The 21,532-nt window shown below is 41.8% G+C and overlaps 1 pseudogene; it reads left to right on the forward strand.

The window, feature by feature from the left end:
- Positions 1-4,614: 4,614 nt before the first annotated feature.
- LOC122238848 overlaps positions 4,615-21,532 on the forward strand; it is a 58,877-nt pseudogene continuing 41,959 nt past the window's right edge.

Consider the following 21,532-nt stretch of genomic DNA (forward strand, 5'->3'; position numbering starts at 1 on the left):
TAACAGAGCTTTCAAGATAATTGAGGTGATTTAATTTTAAATATCTTTGCTAATATTTTTTTTTCTAAGTGTCATCATTCAAGGGATTCTAGAACCAGAAAGTAGAATAAAGATTATCCTGTTTAAAGTTCTTATTTTTCAAGTGAGGAAGCTAAGACATAGTAAGGTTAAGAAATATGCCCAAGGTCCCACAGTGTCCTGTCTGGAGCAAATTGAAGTAGGAGGGGCATTAGCAGCCTTCATCAAGTAGGTTATAGCTTCATCCACCATGACGCAAGAAGTAGGGTTGCAGGGGTCATGAGGTTAATTATGAGAGGGGTCATTAGGCGGCACCATCAAGACTCAAGGGAGTAAGGGAGAGATAGAGTTGGAAAACAGCGGCATTTATTGGAGAATTTCTGCTTATCTTTGAGGCCTCTGTTTGAATGTCACCTCTTTGTGAAATCATAAATGTGTGGCCTAAAAGAGGATGCAATGGTGAACTAAATATTTGTGTGCTGAGTACATCCAGCATTGTCTGACATATGATAGTTACAAAAGATAGGTTAGTGGAGTAGTTCAATAAATGCATGAGTGAATGATAAATGAAAAATGAACACAAACTGTGTCATGATTTAGGGTCATGGACAACAGGGACTAGCTGAGGATGGACAGGCCTTCAGGATGACCTCTTCCTTTGTCACCCAGGTTTCCTGAACCTTTCTGGGTGCTTTGACTTGTCTTATGTCTTACTCTCAGCTTAAACTCTCAGAAAGCTAAGCTTATTAAATCACTAATCATAATACCTGGAATAAGCAACAACAGGATTCATTGATTCCCAGGGGGAAAAAATTATTGATTACCAAATATTTATTGAGGGCCTACCATGTACCTGATGCTGTTAGAGAGTCTGTGAATCCAACAAAGTTTTCACCCTTGTGGATCTTACATTAGAGCAAGGACCAGAAAATAAATAGATGGGTGTATAATAATCTATAAGCTAGTGATGAGAAAGATTAAGACAAAGCAAGGTAAGGGGCTTAAGAGACAGGGAGGGACTACTAACATTTTAGACAGCCCAGAGAAGAATGTTTCTCAGAGGAGGTGACTTTTAAGCAGAAATCTGTTTTGTCCCTTGTATGTCAGATCTGTAGCTTCTGAGAATGTCAGTGCTAAGGTAGACATGACGGGGTCAGGTGATTGGTTGGATCACCTGATGAGTGGGAATGAAGAACACTCCATTCAGAAAGCTTTGTCTTCCTCTTCCCCATTATCTCAGCTTTGAAAAGAATAGCATGTCCTGGCTCATGAACTTCAGTTTACATGACTTCGTTGGAATTTTTATTAACCAACAAACAACTTCCAATTCTATCCTATCCATTAAGCAATGAATTTTAAATTGAAAGAGAAGAGTTTCAGAGGCCAGTTTCACATCACTGCTTTAATTTCTTGTTTGTCAAATTGTATAGATTTCCAATGCTACAGAAAGGGAGGGCAATTGGGCAAAGGAACACAGGGACGCCTGTGATTCCCTCTAGGCCTTTAAATGAATGTTTTCAGTGGCACATAATAAACTGCTTTTCTTTACCTACACAATAGATGGAAATGAGAAATTAAGGTTCTGAGTGTTGCTGCCCCATCCTCTGTCCTCCGGCTCCCCCCGCCTCACCCCTGTCTGTATACTCTGTATACTTCTCCGAAAGGCAACTATGTCTAAGGTAAAAACTATTTTATGTGCCAGACCAAAAAAAAATTGCAATTTAAAATATCTGGAATTATTTCAGAAGCAGAAGTCCCTTGAATGAATTTAGACTTGTCTCTGTGTTTTTAGCATCAACCCAATAATTCAATAAGGTAAATTAAGGAATCAGTAATGTAATTGATGTGTTTTATCACTTACGTTTTGAAATTAAGTGTGCAGAAGTGCTTAGAGTAGATGTTAGAGCTCCTTCCTGAAGGAAGTCACATGATCTTCTCTACCTCCCACAAATGCTCCTTTTTATATCCAACAGCCATTTGTTTGCTCTTAACAGCAAATAGCACACTCCATCCTCCAAATGGCCACCTGCTCAAGTCTAGTGTTTAATAAAGACTAAAAAGCTATAGTAGCCAGTGAAAATGCAAAGGCCTTCATGAGGCTGATGGATTTGGATTGTCTCAGAAAAACCATCACCAGAGTGTCAATTTCTTAAGTGGATTAGATGAGGTTGAAGGCTGTATTAGAGGCTCCTCCTATTCTGGAAAAATCTGAATCATTACAGTATCTCCTATGATAAAGTTTTCTATATAGACCCTTGAAAGGAAATGAAGCACTTATTCACTGCAATGCACCAGGCATCAGCCAAAATTCTTCACCTGGCAGTTCACTGCCCAAGATCCACTTTACAAGATGCTGAAGAGTCTAGTCCCTCCCAGATGTCAGTGTCAGGTTCTGGGACAAGATGTTTGAAAGTCACCTGAGATGTGAGGGACCTGTTCTCTATTTTCATTGTCCATCCCTTGTGTTTTTTCTTTTAGGCTGAAGAAAATGTGTTTAAAGTGTGGACCCCAACAAGCCTGTGCTGGGGCTGTCCATGGGAGGGACACCTGCTTGAGAGGAAAGGGGGGGGGTGGGAACAGAGGCAAGAAGGCAGTGGTCCTCAGATTTTATTGTGTATCAGAATCACCTGGAGGTCCCACCTCCCAGTTCTGATTCAGTGGGTCTCTAGGTGGGGGTGGTGGGGAGGTGAGAATTTTCATGTCTAACAGATTTCCAGAAGATGCTGATGCTGCTGGTCTGGGACCACCCTTGGAGAACCACAGCCATACAGCATCCTTTCAGAACCCCTTCGGAGGAGGCTGGTGGTTAGCTGGGTACAGCACCCTGGTGTCGGTTTCTCCATCCCCTTGGGTATCACGTATTCTAATTCTCACCCTGCACTGGCTGGCTCTCTCACCACCTGCTGTCCTCAACACAATCATTATTATCTCTAGGCCTCAGCTTCCTCCTGCCACTGTCGGAACACCTTTCCTTCTCTTTCCCATCTCTTCACCTTCCTCCCATTCTCTAAAGCTCGTATCATATGCCACTTTCCACAAAGACAACCCTAACCAGCTCATGTCCTCATTTTTCTCTCCTTTTCTTTAGTTTTTCTGGTTTTGTGTTCTACAGCAAGCCTCACTTGTTTTCGGACTGATTCATGGGTTTGTTTTTATTTATTTTTTTTCCTCTTCAGTTAGATTGTGAGCTGCTTGCAGGCAGGGACCATTTGCAAATAAAGTCATAATGGTATTTAGTGTACTGAATATTTACCATGAGTAAGGCATTGTGCCAAGCGTTTTACTTGTATTAACCCATGAGGTACCCCTTTCACAAGTGGGGAGAACTGAAGAACAGAGAGAGTGAACAACTTGTTTAAAGTAACACACACAAGTAGTATTTGCTGGGGCCAGGATTCAAGCCTGGCTGCCTCACTACCCAGCTTGTTGTGAGGGACCTTTAGGCACCTCGTGAAAATCACTCAGCATAGCACCTGGCCTGCAGCATCGTGAGCATTCTGTAAGTGGCAGCCACGGTCCCAGAGGGTGGGGCTGATTCCCAAGTGGTCGCTGACGGGCAGAGCGGACATACAGTCTGGCTTTTCTCACGATCATTTTATCTCAGCCAATGCCTTTTGCATTGTTCTGAGCCCACAGAGGTGATGCTCACAGACTAGGCATGCAGAGTTGCTTTACAAATAGTCAATTGTCTTTGCACTGTGCTATTCACCGTCCATTATTCTTCTTTTGGATGGTGGCCCGTATCTGATGGCTGAGATAGAGTTGTGAGGGTGTCCCATGCTCACTAAACAATCTTTATGCTGTAAGATTCATTGCTCATTTGGCCTCTTAATAACCCTGGACTTAGCACAGCAGGGCATGGCAACATAAACCAATTGCCAGATGTGAAAACAGAAAATAAAATATTATGCAAAGATACATATTTATGACCATTTTCATAGCAGTATCTTTATTTTTTTATAACAGTATCTTTAAAAATTAAACTAATAATGGCAATGCAAAGCATAGATAATCCCTGTGAAAATATTTGCTTTGAAAACTCTACAATATGGCAGTTATTGTCTTGCTGTTCTTTTGCTCAAAAGCAAATCTTTTTTTTTTCTTTTGGCTGATCTCTTAATTCCCCCCAAAGGAACATGTTAGTCAGTGCCCGAGAGCCTAGAGCATTATTTAGGTAGCGTGCTCTCTTTTAGGGTAAGAAGCCCTAACATTTGTGGTTCAAAGAATGACACACACAGTCTATCACATATCAAAATTTCAAATATACTGTGTAGTCGTGCTTTTCAATACACTAATTTTTCTGTACAGGGAATCCGCTTACCTAATTCAGGCTTTCCACTCATTAAGCACTGCAGTATATGTTTCCATGTACTCCTGTCTTCTTCACGTAAAAGATAGAAAATAATCTCATGAGCCTAAAGCACTTAACCTGAAACCATGTAGAAAGAACCCACCTCACTCTGCATCACCTTGCTGTCACCGTGAGCACCAACACGCTGTTGTAAACGAATGGGCTTTGCTGAGGGGGGTGGCATTGGCCGTGCAGGCTGTGTGCTCAGCTCCACTTGGCCGGGTACATGGACACCGGTGTAAGCGATGCCGAGTCACCGTGTGAGCAACATTAGCAGCATGGCACCTCTCAAGAGAACAGGTAGAAAGGCAGGAGGTAGTTTGCCCCCAGTCCTGGGACAAGGCAGCAGAGAAATCATGCTGCCTGCAGCAATCCAGACCTGGGTAGAAGGTACTGATTCAAGCAGATTTTTTTTTTAAGTTTATTTATTTTGAGTTAGAGAGAGAGCCAACGGCGAAGGGCAGAGAGAGAGTGGGACAGAGAATCCGAAGCGTGCTCTGTGTTGACAGCAGAGAGCCCGACGCGGGGCTCAAACTTATGAGCTGTGAGATCATGACCTGAGCCGAAGTCAGACACTTAACTGACTGAGCCACCCAGGCGCCCCCTGAGCAGAAGTTCTTGCTCAAAGGCACAGTGAGGTGTGTGTTACAAAGGCCACGCCCTGAGAAGCAGGGCTCCAGTCTGAGAACTGGCTGAGGGGCAGTCAAAGTTGTTGCCTGCAGGACCATGTTTTTGGTGTCATTTACTAAGTAGAATATCATAAGCAGCCTTTGAGCCTAGCCGACCACAATCCACACACACATACACGGATGGTCCTTTTTCAGTGACCTATGCTAATGTGTGAGAGGAATGGGGAAAATAATGAGTAATTGACCCCCCAACTTCTTTTCTTTTAACCCTCTCCCTGTCATCTCCACACTCAATCATTTTACCAGACTTCCAACACAGTCATAACCTTGTGGATATATCCGTATCGGCTTTTCCGGGCCTCTCACTTCCCGATGCTTTTTTGTGTTGGCAGGAAATGCAAGAACCTAGGACGTTCCTTCCTGCACTGAAGGGATTGCAGATTTCTCTCTGGAGGCTTCCTGGAGGCTGGGTCCCTAACTGAGCCTTTCTCTTAACCAAAGCATCAGGCTTCCTCCAGAAACACCACAGTCTTTGGTGCATAATACAAAGGCTTTTGTCTTCCTGCATATAGTTTCTGGTCAATTAGCTGTTCTTTCTCCCACATCCCAGGCTCATCTTAGAAAAGCAGGTTAGCTCTAAATGTGATGATCATGAGGAGGAAAGGGTGTAGGTGTGAACGCCTGTGTAAATTTAGAAGCATTGCCACTTTCCCCCAAAGCTATTTCTTCCTTCTTAAATCAAGAGGAGAAAGTTTGCTAATTTCTTAGTTGAAATTGCTTCTGTCATTTTACTATGTACTTAAGGCTGCTGCAAGCAAATGTGTAGCCTTTTCACTGAATTGTATCAGCTTTTAGCGCTGCAGATTTCAGAAAGCTGCTCCAGATCTCAAGCTTCTAAAGAAAGTGCCAGTGAGATGGATGCTGCTATATCTGGCTCTAGCGTCATACCCCAGGCGCCTGATACCCCAATTAACTGAATATCAAAAGCTTTTTGCCAGAGTTCTCATGTCCTTGGTATAACTTAAAGACAGTTGTTCATCAATTGCTCTTTGCTTTTGTTTTGATTTTACTTCCTATTAATGTATGGGTGGGGATGGCTCGGTGGTCTGTTGACAACTTAGCTTCATTGTGATACATATGCCCTCTTTCCCAACTCTCCTCTGTGTCTCCGCGGAAAACCAGGAACCTCATTCCCCAGAAGTTCTCTCCCTGTGTTCCTCCAGTTTGGATTTGGCCAGTGACAGGCACCCCCATGAGACAACCAAGGCAGTAAAGATGGAGAAGCCAGTTTCCTTTGGTGCCAGCTACAGGCAGGAAGTGCCTCAGATCCTTGGTGTCTGGGGAATGTGTGTGTGTGTGTGTGTGGAGGGGGGGGCTCCTGAGAAACATTCGCCAGGGGCAGCTTAATCACTTCAGCAGACCAAGTTTCCCTTGAGATCCCTGCACTCCCAGATGTCCCCAGAGCCTCCTGCCCCTTGCCTACCTACCTACCCTTACCTACATAGCCCTTCTAATGGTGTGTAAGCCTTAACTCCTTTCTCATGTCTCAGTGAAAAACTTAGTGTGGTTTCTGTTTTCCTGATTGAACCCTGACTGATACAGAGGCCAAGGGTTCATTTTCTCAGGAAGATCTGTCCTTATAATACAAACATGTGGGAATTCAAGTATTTCTTGAATGCCCATCACGTACATCTCAGTGTCTTAAATACTGAGGACACATATCACAGATGAAGTCTTCACCTTCCAATAGTTCCAGATAAAAGAGGGATATAGTTACGGCATTTCATGCATACATGAAAATGTGTGTGTGAGCACAATAACTAAAAGTGTGTGCCAAGGGAAGATTTGGTCAGGGAATCTGTTGGAAGCATGGAAATTATGTGAGTTTGTCTTTCTTTCCAAAATCTTCTGCCAGAAATGCTCAGTGGATGTCCTTCCCAGACAAGTGCTGTCCTCCCTGACCGCATTCCTGAGCTGCTGTGACAGACCATTCTGCCAGGGGCAGTGCCACAGCATACTGTCACTGTGTGCCTGGGGCACCAGGGGAGGGAGGCCTGTGAACACAGAAATGCGGTGTTTAAGTTTCTGCTGCTTCCTGCACATTCGCAAGGGGCTCTTGGGAAGAATTTGAGGGTGAAAATAATGGCCATGAATAGTTCCATTAAAAGGGCATCTGTCAGAAACTTCTGAGCTTGAAGAGACAGAAGAAGCTGGCTAAAACTACCAGGAATGGAATGTATGCACAGAGGTGGTAATGGACCCACCCAAGTTCCTCTCACAGCCTGCTCTGCTCTTCTCAGCATCCATTTTCAGGATATCTTCCTCGTGGAAGTAAGATGGCTGAAGCCTTCCCATGTGAGACATCTAGAAATGAAGCATCATTGGGTGGCAAAAAGGGAGCAGGCTTCTGGTGTATGTTTTCTTAGGAACAAGGACCACTTTCCCCAAAGTCCATTCAACACACCATTCCTCTTACATGTCCCTCTAGCCACAGGTGGGTCACAAGCCCACTCTGAAACCTATCATTGGAAAGAGAATTGGACCAGACAAACTGGCTTAGTTCAACCCAGATTTAACCCTCGGCCTGGGGATAGGTCCCCACCTTTGTGTCACATTGGTGTCACCCTGATACTGGGGCTTTGGCAATAAGAAATAAGTTGCCGTTTCCAGAAAGGAGTCAAGAGGGTAACTACTTATTACAAAAGGAAGCCAGGAGAAACCCTAAGATTGGCCAGGAGTCCATGTTATTCATGACAACTACAGACCTCTGAGGAGTTTCTGTAGGACTCAAACCTTGTTTTGCACCACCACATTCAACTGTACTTGGATTCCATTGTACTTCATATACATTTGCATTCAGCTATTTCAGGAATTCCACTTTCAATCCTGATTGTAATGAGAGGAATACCTATTTACCACGATAAAGTCGCCATCAGAAGAGAAGCTCAACAAGGTACAGAGTCACAGAGGTAGAAGTCCATCTTCAGTAACCTCCACCAGTTGGCTTTGGTGCATTTTCCACTTATACCTCCTTATCCAGGTGCCAGCTGGGAGGATGGGGATGAATGGAAGGGAAGGAGTCCCTAGGTGGACCTGCTGGAGTGATTTCATCCTCTCACAGATTTCTTGAACATTCTAGAGTGAGGCTGGAGCTAGGTGTTCACCATTACTGTGGTTGAAGCAAGCTAAGCCCAATGGGTAAGAGTGTTTTAGGTTTCAAAATAGAGGGACAACCAGAAAATATTCCTACCATTAATATTGTGCATACAGAGACCTTTCCATATAATGAGACAATGGCAGTCCTGGCAGACCTGGAGATGACCTGGTCTCGTTTTACGTTTTACTAGATGCTATTAGATGTTCTGTAAAAGCAGTGGTTCACAGTTAATTGCATTATGGAGGGAAACGTGGCTGGCTCAGTCAGTAGAGCATGCGACTCTTTATCTTGGGGTCATGAGTTCAAGTTACATGTAGCTTAAAGTTTAATTAAAATTATATGTGTGTGTGTGTGTGTGTGTGTGTGTGTGTGTATAGTGGCTATCCAAAAGGGACATTATATTCAGTGTTTCCCAAACATACTTGATCACAGAATACAAACTGGAATATATGACACTTATGTGCGGAAACCCCTGTGGGAAATGCTGCGCAGGCTTTTTATTTTGCAGATAAATCAACAGAGGACCTGCCAGCTGTGGGCACTTGTCTAAAGTCACCCTATTAGCCAGACCCCTCAGGAAACAGAATAATCAGAAGAGTTTAAAATAAAAAAACATAAAGTAATGGATTGAATGTGGGCAGAATTAGGGAAGCCAACAGATGTGGTGAGACACCCAGGGACTAAGAGCAGCAAGAAACCATTGCCACCCCAACTCTGAAGGTGAAGGGAAGGAATTTTAGGAAGGAATCCCTAAGAGCTGGGGCCACCGCAGAGGGGTTGCCTGTCAAAACGGCCATGTAGCAGGGATGAGACATAAATGCATGCCCTCAACCTTGCTCTCCTCCTACCCTCCCACTGGCCAAGCCCGTCTGGAAGCCAGAGGGCCAGGAGCCTTTATGCAGTCTGTAGAAGTCAGCCTCCAGGCACAGAGCTGAGCAGAGAAGGGCCGATGATATATCTACGTGACATGAGAGGAATAACCAACACAATCACACAGCTAGGTTTTTCATTGTTTTCATTTTTAAAAATGTTAACCTCATATATTTCATGAACTTAGTTGAGTTTGCTTAATACAATTTAATGCAATAGGATATGTCAGTTATATCTCAATGGAAGTGGGGACAATTTAATGCAATGTAAACCAGAACAAAGGTAAAACTGAAAATATAAAGCAGGGGTTCTCAAATTGCAGCTTGGGGATCTCTGGGGATCCCCAAGACCCTTTTAGTTCCACAAGGTCAAGTTATAATAATACTCTGATGTTATTTAGCTTTTTGTTTTCAGTTTCTCACAAGTGACCAGTGGGGTTTTCCAGAGGCTTCCTACTGAGCGATGATGTCATTGCTCTGGCCGCTTCATGGAATGTGTGCTTGTGTATTCTCATGTTTAAAAATTGCTCCATTTTAATTTCAATTATAGTAGATGATAAACATTACTCACATAAAAAAAATCGCTTTGAGGCCTTTAGTAATTTGGGATGAAAGGGGTCCTAAAAATGAAATGTTCGAGAATTGCTGAAGTAGAGGTAGCAAAGGGACCGCGTGTGTCCGGGTACTTGAAAGGAACTATTCCTAAGGTTAATCACCAAATATGCTCTCAGGTTCTCTGGCGGCAAAGCCTGTAGGAGACAAGAGTTACATATAAGTCATCTCTCGAGCCTGGGGTGTGACTAGGATACATTTTCTAGCAACAAAGTGCAAGAAGATTTTGTATATAGTCCATGTACAAAGATAAACGTATGTAAATAGTGATAGGAGGAATACCGGGTAATAAAAACAACGAAATATTTTTATTACAAGGGTGTATTAGTTTTCTATTGCTGCATAACAAATTGCCTCACTCTTAGCAGCCTCAAACAACACCCATTTATTATCTCACACCTTCTGTGAGTCAGGGATCGGGGCGTGGCCTAACTAGGTTTTCTGCTCGGAGCCTCACAAAGGCTGGAATCAGTGTCGGCTGAGCTGTATTCTCACCTGGAGACCCAGTTAGGAAAGGATGTGCTTCTAAGCTCCTGCAGGGTGTTGGCGGAATTCACTTCCTGATGGCTGTAGAATTCATAGCTTCTTGCCTCATCAAAGCAAACAATGGAAAGATGCTACTTCAAGTCTCTAACTTGAGGGAAGACCCAAAGGGTTTGCTGATTAAGCCAGGTCCACCCAGGAGAACTTCACTTTTGTTTAACTTTTAAAGTCCACTAATAACACTACATGTTAGTTATACTGGAATTAAAATAAAAAATAAAAACAAAAATAAATAAAAAATAAAGTCAACTGATGACCTTAAGTCAACCTTAATTATATCTGCAAAATCCCTTCACCTTTGCCATATAAAATAGTATAATGACGAGAGTGATATCCAACACTTTTGCCATATCCTATTGGGTAGAAGCAGATCACAGGTTTCACCTATACTCATGATAAGGGAGTTAACCACTCATGAGTGGTTATCCTATGGTGTGTCTGCCATGGGTGAGGAACAGATCAGAAGTGTTTTAATAATCGGATACCTGGGAGTTACTCAAGGGTTAGTCAAGGCTTGACCCCTGAGCAAAGACCTTGGGAAAAATATCTTTTCCAGCAAGATCCCACATATAAGAGCAGACTTTGAAGCAAAACACTGGGATGAAAATTCAGAATCACAATAATATAGAAGCAGCACACCCAGGGGCACCTGGGTTACTCAATTGGTAAAGTGTCCAACTCTTGATTTTGGCTCAAGTGGTGATCTCACAGTTGTGAGACTGAGCCCCACATTGGGCTCCGCACTGACAACACAGAGCCTGCTTGGGATTCTCTCTCTGCCCCTCCCTTGCATGCTCTCTCTCTCTCAAAATAAATAAATAAACATTAAAAAAAGAAGCATCACTTCCCCAGGTGAATGAAACAGTAACAAAGACGATGATATAAAAGATGATGACTCAGAATCAAAATAAAGCTGTACCAGCATCCTACAATTCTGCTACTCTAGTCTAATCATCATTGGCTAATACAAACCACACTGTGAAAGCTAACTAGAATCAAGGAGCCTTTGAAGGGCAAGGAGATGTGTATGTGTATGTGTTTTTCAATCCCTAATATATTTTTGAATTCGTTAGACAATTTCGTTATTTTCCAAAACTCTCTTCCTGGAAATTGTTGAGAGAAAAAGCTGATACGGTTTTTAAAGGAATAGCCTACAGATGGGATGAACTATTAAAGAAATTTTATTTTTTTTAATGTTTATTTAGTTTTGAGACAGAGAGAGACAGAGCATGAACGGGGGAGGGTCAGAGAGAGAGGGAGACACAGAATCCGAAGCAGGCTCCAGGCTCCGAGCTGTCAGCACAGAGCCCGACGCAGGGCTTGAACTCATGGACCGTGAGATCATGACCTGAGCGGAAGTCGGACGCTTAACAGACTGAGCCACCCAGGCGCCCCTAAAGAAATTTTCTAGAAATAGACTCGCCTGTGACTTGGGGGGTGATACAGACAAAAGGATGAGGCTACCCTTTATGCCTGTGATGCAGAAACAAAACCTGTAGAATTTGGGGAGCTAGTCCATCAAGAAAGGGAAGGTCACCATTTGTGATGATGTAACTTCTCAAGGCTCCCCCCATGCTCTGTATAGCCTGCTCAAAAATCTTGACTGAAGATGATGGTGAAGATGAAGAGGCGAACCTTCTGAAAGCATCAAAATCCTAAACCTTATCATTGTCTTAGCTAATATCTTGTTACTAACCAGGGCCATCTGAGATGTTATGCAGGACTGGCCCTGGAAGGGGAAGGAGAGGAGAGAGCGCTGGGGAGGGTACTGCTGGGCCAGCCTCCTTGGAAGGAAGGCAGAGAGCTTCTGAGGCAGACCATACCCAATTTAAATGTTTCCCAGAGTGGTTGTTCATTTTTGTTCTAAATAATTCGCTGATGGCAAAGTGGATATTTTCTCAACAGTGTTCAAGAAATAGAAAACACAAAATTCTGTCTGATTTCCAATATATCCTGTACTTTAAATCAGTCCGGATGCATTTGTATTCTCTTTCTCCTCCACTTTTTCTGATATGGCTTAAATGTAATCAAGCAAATCAGTACATAGGTACTTACCAGATATTAACAGAGCCATTTATTAACAAGCTCAGTTATAAGATGAAACCAAACTCTGGCAAAGATTTTAAAGCCTGTAATAAAATCTATTAATGACAATAGTCATTGTTTAGAATCTGAATTCATAGGCACAATATCATGATACCTTGAAAGAAATTTACGGTAATTAGTTATTTTTAAAATTAAGAAAATGTAAAAAATGCAATAGTAAGTGGGAATATGGTACAATTTTGTAAAAGAAGAAATCAAAACTTAAGAATAAAACAAAAGATGGGGAGCCTAAGTGGTTCATTCAGTTAAGTGTTGTACTCTTGGTTTCAGCTCAGGTCATGATCTCACAGTTCGTGAGTTTGAGCCCCACATCGGGCTCTGTACTGACAGTGCAGAGACTGATTGGGATTCTTTCTCTCCCTCTCTCTGCCCCTCCACCACTCGGGCTGTCTCTGTCTCTCTTAAAATAAATAAATTTTAAAAAAGAATAAAATAAAAGAATAAATAGAATGATGTTTTTCTAGCATATCTATAGAGTTGAAGATAATCTGTTAATCTGTTTCTTTCTCAGTCCCACATACTTTTATTTGCATCCATGCCTATCAAAAATTTCTAACAACTACTCTAAGATTGGTTACCTTAGTGATTTTTCCCTCTCTCCTCTTAAATGTGTTTTTTCAAAACAGCAGCTACGGGGCTAAAGTTAGGTGAATTAGTTATAATAAGGCAGCTGCAGAAATTAAATTATTCTGCCGCCACCCCTAGAGCTGTGATTTAAAAGGATGAAAGCTTAATTTTTCCATCAACAAAGTCAGGTTCATCCAAGCTGCTCTTCGGAGTGCCATATGCATTTAAAAATTACATGTTTAAATTAATCAGAAGAAAATGGAATTTAAACCCCTCATCACAATAACGTGGATGGCTTGTAAATTTATGGAGCATTTTCACCATAGAAAACATACCTAACAGTCTTCAGGCAAACAGAGCAGGATAGATGTAAAATACCCACTGTGTGAGTGTAAAGCAAAATGGCCTCTAATAAATTAGCACAAATAGCAGCTGAACTGTCCTCACCGTGGCTTATCTGTTCAACCTACCAAGGAAAGAAAGTTAGCATTAATTGGTACCCTCAACGCTCTCTCAAAGGAACAGGCACTTAGAGCAATTAAGTCAGATGTGGAAAAACAGCCCTGCATTGCAAGCTGACAGCAGGACTCGGGCACAATATACATAATGAGCGGCTGAGGATTTTAATGGATGGAGGCTTGGAGACTAATGGACAATTAATGTAAAACAGATGACTTCCCTCTGAGATGACAGTCTTTTGAAAGGCGCTTCACCTGCTGCTCAAACAAATGCTGCTAAAATGAAATGATAAAAGGAACACAGTCTTATTTAGCTAGGCTACAGGGCGAGACTGCGTGTCCCTGCTTTGTCCTTGAATATTCTCAAAAACCAGGTCAGGAATTTAACAGTTCCTGCAGCTGGCGGTGCGACCCCCTCCCACCACCTTGCGACAGCCAGGGTGGCCAGAGATTGCCGGCTGTGTTTTCCGCAGAGCTGCCCCAGAGAAAAAAGACAGGGCACATAATAATGTTAACAGCCTCGCTTTGAAAATGACAACAAACCACCCCAACACAAGAATTGCAGTAAACACATATTGCAGCATCTCTCAGAAATTTTCAAACAGGGTTTCCTCTCAGCTAAGCCATTTTAATTGTGCTTACTGAAGTCAGATAGCCAGGGTCCTTCAAGTTTGAGCTTTGTAACCATAGACGGCATCCTCCTGATAAGCGGTCAGGGACCGAAAGCATATACTTAAATCAATTGTTTGGAAAAAGAAACCCATTTCCTATAGAAATAATGCTGCGATGATATTTAAATTCCCATGTCATCCCCTGCAAAGTCTCTTTAACCCAGAAGGAGGCTTAACACATATCACCTGTGCCCTGGGTCACAGGGAGAAGAAAGTGGGTGTTTTTCCCTCTTTCTTAGCAGGAAATGGGATTGGGCTGAGCTATAATTTTGAGATACAGGCTAATCCTTGACAATTTTCTATCTTCTAACATCCCTTCTCTGTGCTCACCCCCTCAAGAAATCAGTGCCTTTATGTAACATAAGCCACCAGGCATATCACCCCAATCTCCACTCCAAATGTACCTATTTTAAGCATAATCCTCCTCTGCTTTTTCTCCCATTTGCTGAGGACAGTATATCTCAACTGGAAGTTAGAGGAAAGCCATATGTGTGGACTAATTTATACCCCTGCATGAAGGCCCGAACACTAACAAGTCTTTGTTAAAAAAAGAAAATAGCAGCACCTGGGTGGCTCAGTGGGTTAAGCATCTGACTTTGGCTCAGGTCATGATCTTGCAGCTTGTGGGTTTGAGCCCTGTGCTGGGCTTTGTGCTGACAGCTCAGGGCCTGGAACCTGCTTCAGATTCTGTGTGTGTCTCTCTCTCTGCCCCTCCCCCACTCATGCTCTGTCTCTCCTTCAAAAATAAATAAAAATTAAAAAAAAAATTTTTTTTAGAGAAAACAAATGGCTTCTAATACTCCCTGTATCTCTAATTGGCAGAATTTCTGTGAGGAAAGTGAAAATGAAAATTTCAGGTAGCTGAGCACTTCCCTTGCTAAATATCTAATTTAAAAGTATCTCCATGGGCAGGAGAAATGTGCAAGGCTATTTGTTAGGACAGTGAAAAGCAGAAACCACATGAAAGTGGACAAGAAAATGCCCAAGGGGTAGTATACTCCCAGGGTGTAATAACGTTATACAGGACCTGTGCATGTCCACTTGAAAACTAGACAAAGTCATTCTTTGCTCACAGCCTGGCTGGATTTCAGCCACCAGGTGTTAGGCAGGGCAAGAATCACACAGCTGTGCCAAGAAGGTCCCTCCCCCCACCCCCAAGTGACCATAGAGTTCAAACCATAGCAGGGTCTGAACTTGGTTTGAAGCCTCAAATACTTACATACTTACATGTGGATTATCTTGTTACAAGTCAGAAATCCATGTGGTGGGTGTGGCATTTTCTCAAAGTTGGGAAGGCAAGAAATATCTATTCTCTTCAAATCAAATTCAATCTGTGCCAAAGCATTGGCAAGAAATTCAGTTATTTGTGTCCTCTCCTCTCAGGGTTAACATAAAAATCTGGAAGGTTTATTTGATGCCCAGAAAACTAGTGAGTCTCTCTGTGTTCCACGTGGTTCATATCGTCACTGTCCAAGGTCCATCTGAGGAGTGAACTTGCATGGTTCTTGGCCAAGCAGCTTTCCTTCAAGCCCCATTGTCACCTGAGCTCAGCCCAGACCCGGGGCATGAGTAAAGACTGGCCCTGATCCTCAAGAAGTCCAAGATCTACAGACTTCCATGTTTTTCCTGGGCTTTGGGAATGTCCTTTCCCTCCATTTCAAGAGCTTCCTTGTTCCCTCAACAGACACATTTGCCATCCCTTCTCCACAATTTGACACACTCCCCGGCATGACCTTCTCAATAAGCTCAGGCTTCTGAAACAGAAGGGACATATCCGGGCTGCCAGGAAGAAAGATTACCTTAATGCAGTAGTTCTCAAATGCGTGGTCCTGGCCTGCAGCATCAATATTAAAGATAGACTTAGGATTTGAGATGCCAGTCCCTGAACTCTGCCCCAGACTTGCTGCATTAGAAACCCTGGGAGCAGGGCTCAGCATGCTGTATAGTAAGCATTACTGGGGCCTTAAAGCAGCTTGGGCTTTCTGCTTAGACCCCCAGCAATCACCCAGAAGCAAAAGATCTTCAGGTCTTGGCTACCTCCTTTAAATAGGGAGGAAAAAAAGAGAGGTAAAACCAAAACAGCTCTTATTCTTTCCATGCTTCTACAACAATAAAATAACAACAACAACAAAAATACCCCTTTTATAAGGCACTGTGTAAAGCACAGTCTGGATTTACAAAGAATGAAGGAAACCTGAAAACTTATTGGATCCACACCTCTCCAACAAATCCTCACCACACCTTCCAGGTTTAAAAATTCAGGAGGCTTTATCCTGAGGAAAAAAAAAAAAAGGGCATGCTGAGAAATAAAGGTCAAGTGTTCAGACTAGGCTGTTCCGCATCTCCATGGAATGTAGAAACGTGTGAACAGCCTCAGAATTTCAATTGGGTCTCCTTTGCAAGGATTTTTATACTAACCAAGGTGGGGCCAGCATATAACTTCCTGTAGTAAAGAATTCCATATTAAAGAATACAATACCCTACCCCAATATTTTATACCAGACAAATGGTAACTTTTATCACATCATCTTATTTCAACTTTGTTATAAGGTTTGATTGAAAGTAGAGAGTCATTCTCATTTGTAAGCCCAATTAAATCACTATTTCCTGATTCATCCTCAGGCTGCCCCAGATACTTACAACACATTTCAGACCTGAAATTTTCTGAACTGCTTCTTTTCCAAGTCACTTTAAGAACCTAGCATTAAAACATAATTACATGACTGAAAATACTTTTGAAGCCTGCTCAGTGAGACTTTTTTTTAACAGTGAGGTTTCCGAATTGCATGCCTCAGAGGACAATTTTCTGAGCTGTGTATAACTCCAGAGCATCTCCCTGAGCCCATTAATCACCTTACAAAATTACATGAACTCTTCCAGCCCTCTTGGGGTAGCAACGATTTAGCAATAAATGAATGGATTATGCTTCATACAGTCATATTTTAAAACAAGCGTATATTAACAACCGAGACTGTTGGAGCATTTTTTTTTTTTGGCTTCCAAGATTATAGTCACAGTTTTTACTATGAAACACAAGATTTACTTTTTATAGAATTAAAAAAAAAAAAAAGGTAAAAGCCAAATGGAGAATTGGTCTCTGAGTTTTACTTGAGGAAATTCAGGCCAGAGATCAATTCAGTCCTTGATCAAGGTCACACAGTCGGCTTTCCGTGCAGCAGGAATTGGACGCACGCTTTCCTCCAACTGCCAATCCTCATTTCAGCCAATTCTTAATTTTCCACTAACCAAAAAGCCAGCCCATTACCTTCCAGCACACGACTGCCACCTAGTGGTGATAATGGTCATTGCTGCTTATGCTTATAGACTCAAAAGCCAGGAAGGAGATAGAGTAAGAATTAATTCCCCTTTAAAATTTATTGAGTCGACTGTTCTGTTATTTATGTTTTATTTACGTTATCTTAGTTAACGGTTTTAATACTATGAAATAGGCATTTTTATCCATGAAGAAAGGAGGCTCAGATCAAGAAATTTACACAAGTTCACAAAGCCTTGCTCCCAAGAGCTTCATCACATTATTCTTCCTTGGGGCTGTAACTTCCCTCCTGTAACTTTGACCCGCGCAAGGCTGGCTTCTCTTAGCTCTTAGCAGTCCTCTTTGACCTGTGCTATTATTTCCTGGACTGCAGTGATTGGTTCAGGGAGAGCCAATAAGACCCACTGACACTGTTGGTGGAACAGGAGAGGGAGAAGCAAATGCCATTTTCCACTCACACAGGCTAGTATTAAAACCAGTGGGAAGCTGGAAGCTAGCTGCCCATGCTCTCTGCCAGGTGGAGCTGAGAATCAAGTCACCGCAGTGCAGGAAAAACTGAGAGATAAGGAGAGACTGAACCCCGTGACATCCCTTATGCCCCTAATTCCAGCTGTGTTTAAAATGCTCTACAGCTGGGATTTCAGTGCTGAGAGCCAATAAATGCCTCGGTAAGGATTAAGTCAGTCTGAGGTTGGTTTTTGGTATCTTGTGCTGAAAAGTCTGGGTTTGTTCTTTCTCAGTTTCTTCTCTTTTCCTACTTTCAGCAGTCAACAAATCAATATTTGTATTGTCCCTATGCTTACAAGGCATGGGTCTGTTTCCCAATACTTGTCACTCTACTCTTGCTGGTACAGTACTTAAATAAGTGTAATTTGGAATGAGTTAAGCGTAATTTTTAAATGTTTCCCAAAAATTTAAAGTACAAAATTCCTTGGAAATCTTTTATTTTTCATCCTAAATATTAGCTTCTCAAGAGCAACCAGGAAGTCCGCGATCTAAAGTAATTAGTTCTTTCATTAAAGCAGGAGCTGAATAGAGCTTTGGGGCTTGTGAGGGAGTCTCACCATCTGTGCAGGATTTCTGTGTCATGATGGCTTAAAGAAGTGTAGGGTTTTTGTCAGAAAAAACATATTCCCATGAGAATATCATTCATTTATTTCAGGTAAGGTCAAGACGTATAAATGCCTTGGGAAAAGTAGCCCTACAAATCAATATTTTTTTAAATGTTGGCAATTTATTTTTGGATGATAGGAGAAATTAACTCCTTTTCTTATAATTATACATCTCATTTATTAAAATCACATATCCCATTCTTAATAATTATAATCTCTTTATTAATGTTCAGATAAGAAGTGTATTACATGTACTTTTCTAAATCAGAGAACTTCTTGGGAGGTGAATTGTTTACAATTTCAGTGGTAAACAACTTGATCCCAAATGACAATACCGTGTGTATAATTTGTTTTCCCAATGTTACTGACTGTCAATTTGGGGGACTGTTTGCTGATTAGTTTGAAGGCTGTGGCCTGGCTGATGGCTGCCCTAAGCAATGTTTAAACGCTTACCACGGAACTATCCAACGAATATGTTTTGGCTGCAGCAAAGGGAGTTTTTGTGTTTTGCTCTTTACTAATTGAGGCCACTGTATCAATGGGAGATATACATTTTGCAAGTCATATACGGAGCTATGAATAAACACTGGAGTTAAGTGCTACTATTTTTACTGAGTCATTTTAGTGATATTTTAAAACTCTTTTTAAAATAGTTGACCAAGACAGCTCCAGATTGCTGGCTCCTCCCCTCCCCACACCTTCCCTGGTTTTCACACTCTTCTCTAAGGAGTTTCAAGAACAACTAGAAGAGAAAGTCAAGTAGGGGTCAATCTACGTCACCACCACTCATTCCCACCCTCAGCTCTATTCAACCACAGCAACTTTGCTCTGAGGTTTGTTGTTGTTGTTGTTTGTTTTTTGTTTTGTTTTGTTTATGTATTGGGACTTCTTGATTTTCTTTCACTCATGTAACCACTGTCTCTTGAAAACCCAACTATCTTTCAAGCATTATGCTAAGGTATTGTGATATTCCCCAAACAAGAAAGTCAAACTACCCTACCTTTATGTTCTAGTGGAGAACAGACAATACACAAATACACAACAGACTAAAAATAATACTAGCAGAATTGAGTATAATAGTAGTATGATAAAGGGCCACCAAAAGGGTCAGGCATCATTACAAAAGGTGGTGAGGACATACCTTACTGAGAAAGTGAAATTTGAGTGATACATTTGAGCCATTAGAAGATTTTAAACAGAGGTTTGGTATGATCTAATTTTTAAAAAGTTGTTTTTGTGTGTTTGGTGAAAGGAGGCAAGAGAGAGTAACAAGAGGGCCAATGGGAGGCAACTGGGATCATTCCAGCGAGCTATCATTTGGGTGGGATTAAGATAGTATAACACTGGCCATTAAGAAAGCAGAGAGAAATAGACACACTGGGCATTTTATGGAGGCTGACAGAACTTGCTGTTGGTTTACATATGATAGATGAAATAAAGAAAGAAATGAAGGACAACTCCTAGTTGGTTGTTTATTTATTTATTTATTTTTTAACAATTGGATAAATGGTGTTGCCTTTCACTAAGGAAAGTCAGAGAAGAGAAACAAGTGTGACTTGAGAATGTAGAAATAAAGTTTTGTTTTGGATAGTTCTGATTTATAATGCCTCTTAGATACTCAAGCTGAGTTGTAAAGTAAGCAGTTTTATATGCAGTCAGAAGCTCAGAAAGGAGGCCCTAGAGACCTCATTTTGAGAGTCAAAGATATAAAGCATTGGGGTGAAAGAGTTTGCCAGGAAGGGGACCCAAGACAATGTTCTAGCACTCAAGCAATTAAAATTTGAGCAGAAGGGGAAAGAGCAAGATCGAGAGAAAGCCTGAAAAAGGCAATGGATTTTGCTGCAAAACAAACTCCCACATCCCCCCAAAAGACAAAAGAAATCTGCGGCAATTACAATGCATATTCCCAGAATTAAGCTGCAGGGACACTTCAAAATTCCTGATTGGGCAGAAGCAGGAAATCTTGGCCAGTGATTCAGGAAGGAATGTAGGAAAATTTAATGAATTCCGCTGCTTTAAAAAGTCCAAAAATTTTATAACAGGTAATTTAGGGAGAACAATCCCATTCCTTAAATGCTCTACTCTGGGTAGTGGGAGGATGCCCTAATCTTGGGTGCCACAGTTAGGACTCTATTGTTATATTCACATGTTTTTTGCTCCCAAAGGATGCCCCAATACTTGGGTGGCTAGATAAGAAGGAGCCATTTTCAACTACTCTTCAAAATCGACCCTCTTCCATGCCAAACTGGAATTTCTATATTGAACATAGATTACCCATCCAGAAGACCGTACAGTGAGTTCCCCTTCAAGAGTCCCTCTTGGGGCGCCTGAGTGGTTTCGTCAGTTAAGTGTCCGACTTCAGATCAGGTCATGATCTCGTGGTTCGTGGGTTCAAGCCCCGTGTTGGGCTCTGTGCTGACAGCCCAGAGTCTGGAGCCTGCTTCAGATTCTGTGTCTCCCTCTCTCTGTCCCTCCCCCACTCGTGCTCTGCCTCTCTCTCTCAACAATAAATAAATGTTCAAAAAAAATTTTTTAAGCTACATTTTTATCATTTAACATCTCAAATAACTAACATTTCTTTAAGCTTCCCAAAGCCTGAGTGAAATGCAACAAGTTATAGTCAGGTCTCCATTTTTCCAATAATGAACGGCAGCGTGAACAAGCCTGTACAGATAATACAGAAGCTTTTTTTGGCTTGGAAATACAATGCAGTTTTCATGCAGAAAATATATCTTTCCAATGCTGAATGTCAAATGAGCCTGTCTTCCTGGTGTACCTTCCCTCTGGCAGTGGGAAGAGGCTATCTGGTTTCCAAGTGACACGGGAATGCTGGGAATAACTTGCAAAGTAGATAACCTTCTTAGCATATATCATAAATCATGCTATACATTGAAAGGAATGAAGAATAAGCAAATATCTTTAGAGAAAACTGTCTAGACCCATTGGTGTGAAGAAAAATACATGCATCCAGTTACATAATATCTCAGTACCCAGAGCACACCCAGCAGAAAACTGCCTTCAGCAGTTGTATGACTGATGTAAATAGGCTAAACAATGTTATTTTTAATGGTGTATATTTTGTCATCTGTTTGGAACCAGAGGTGAGCCTCATGTAGAGCACTCAAAAGAATTCATTGTGAATACTAAGCTCTTGTTTTTATATTA

This window comes from Panthera tigris, chromosome B2 (assembly GCF_018350195.1).
Source record: "Panthera tigris isolate Pti1 chromosome B2, P.tigris_Pti1_mat1.1, whole genome shotgun sequence".
Taxonomy (NCBI): Eukaryota; Metazoa; Chordata; class Mammalia; order Carnivora; family Felidae; genus Panthera; species Panthera tigris.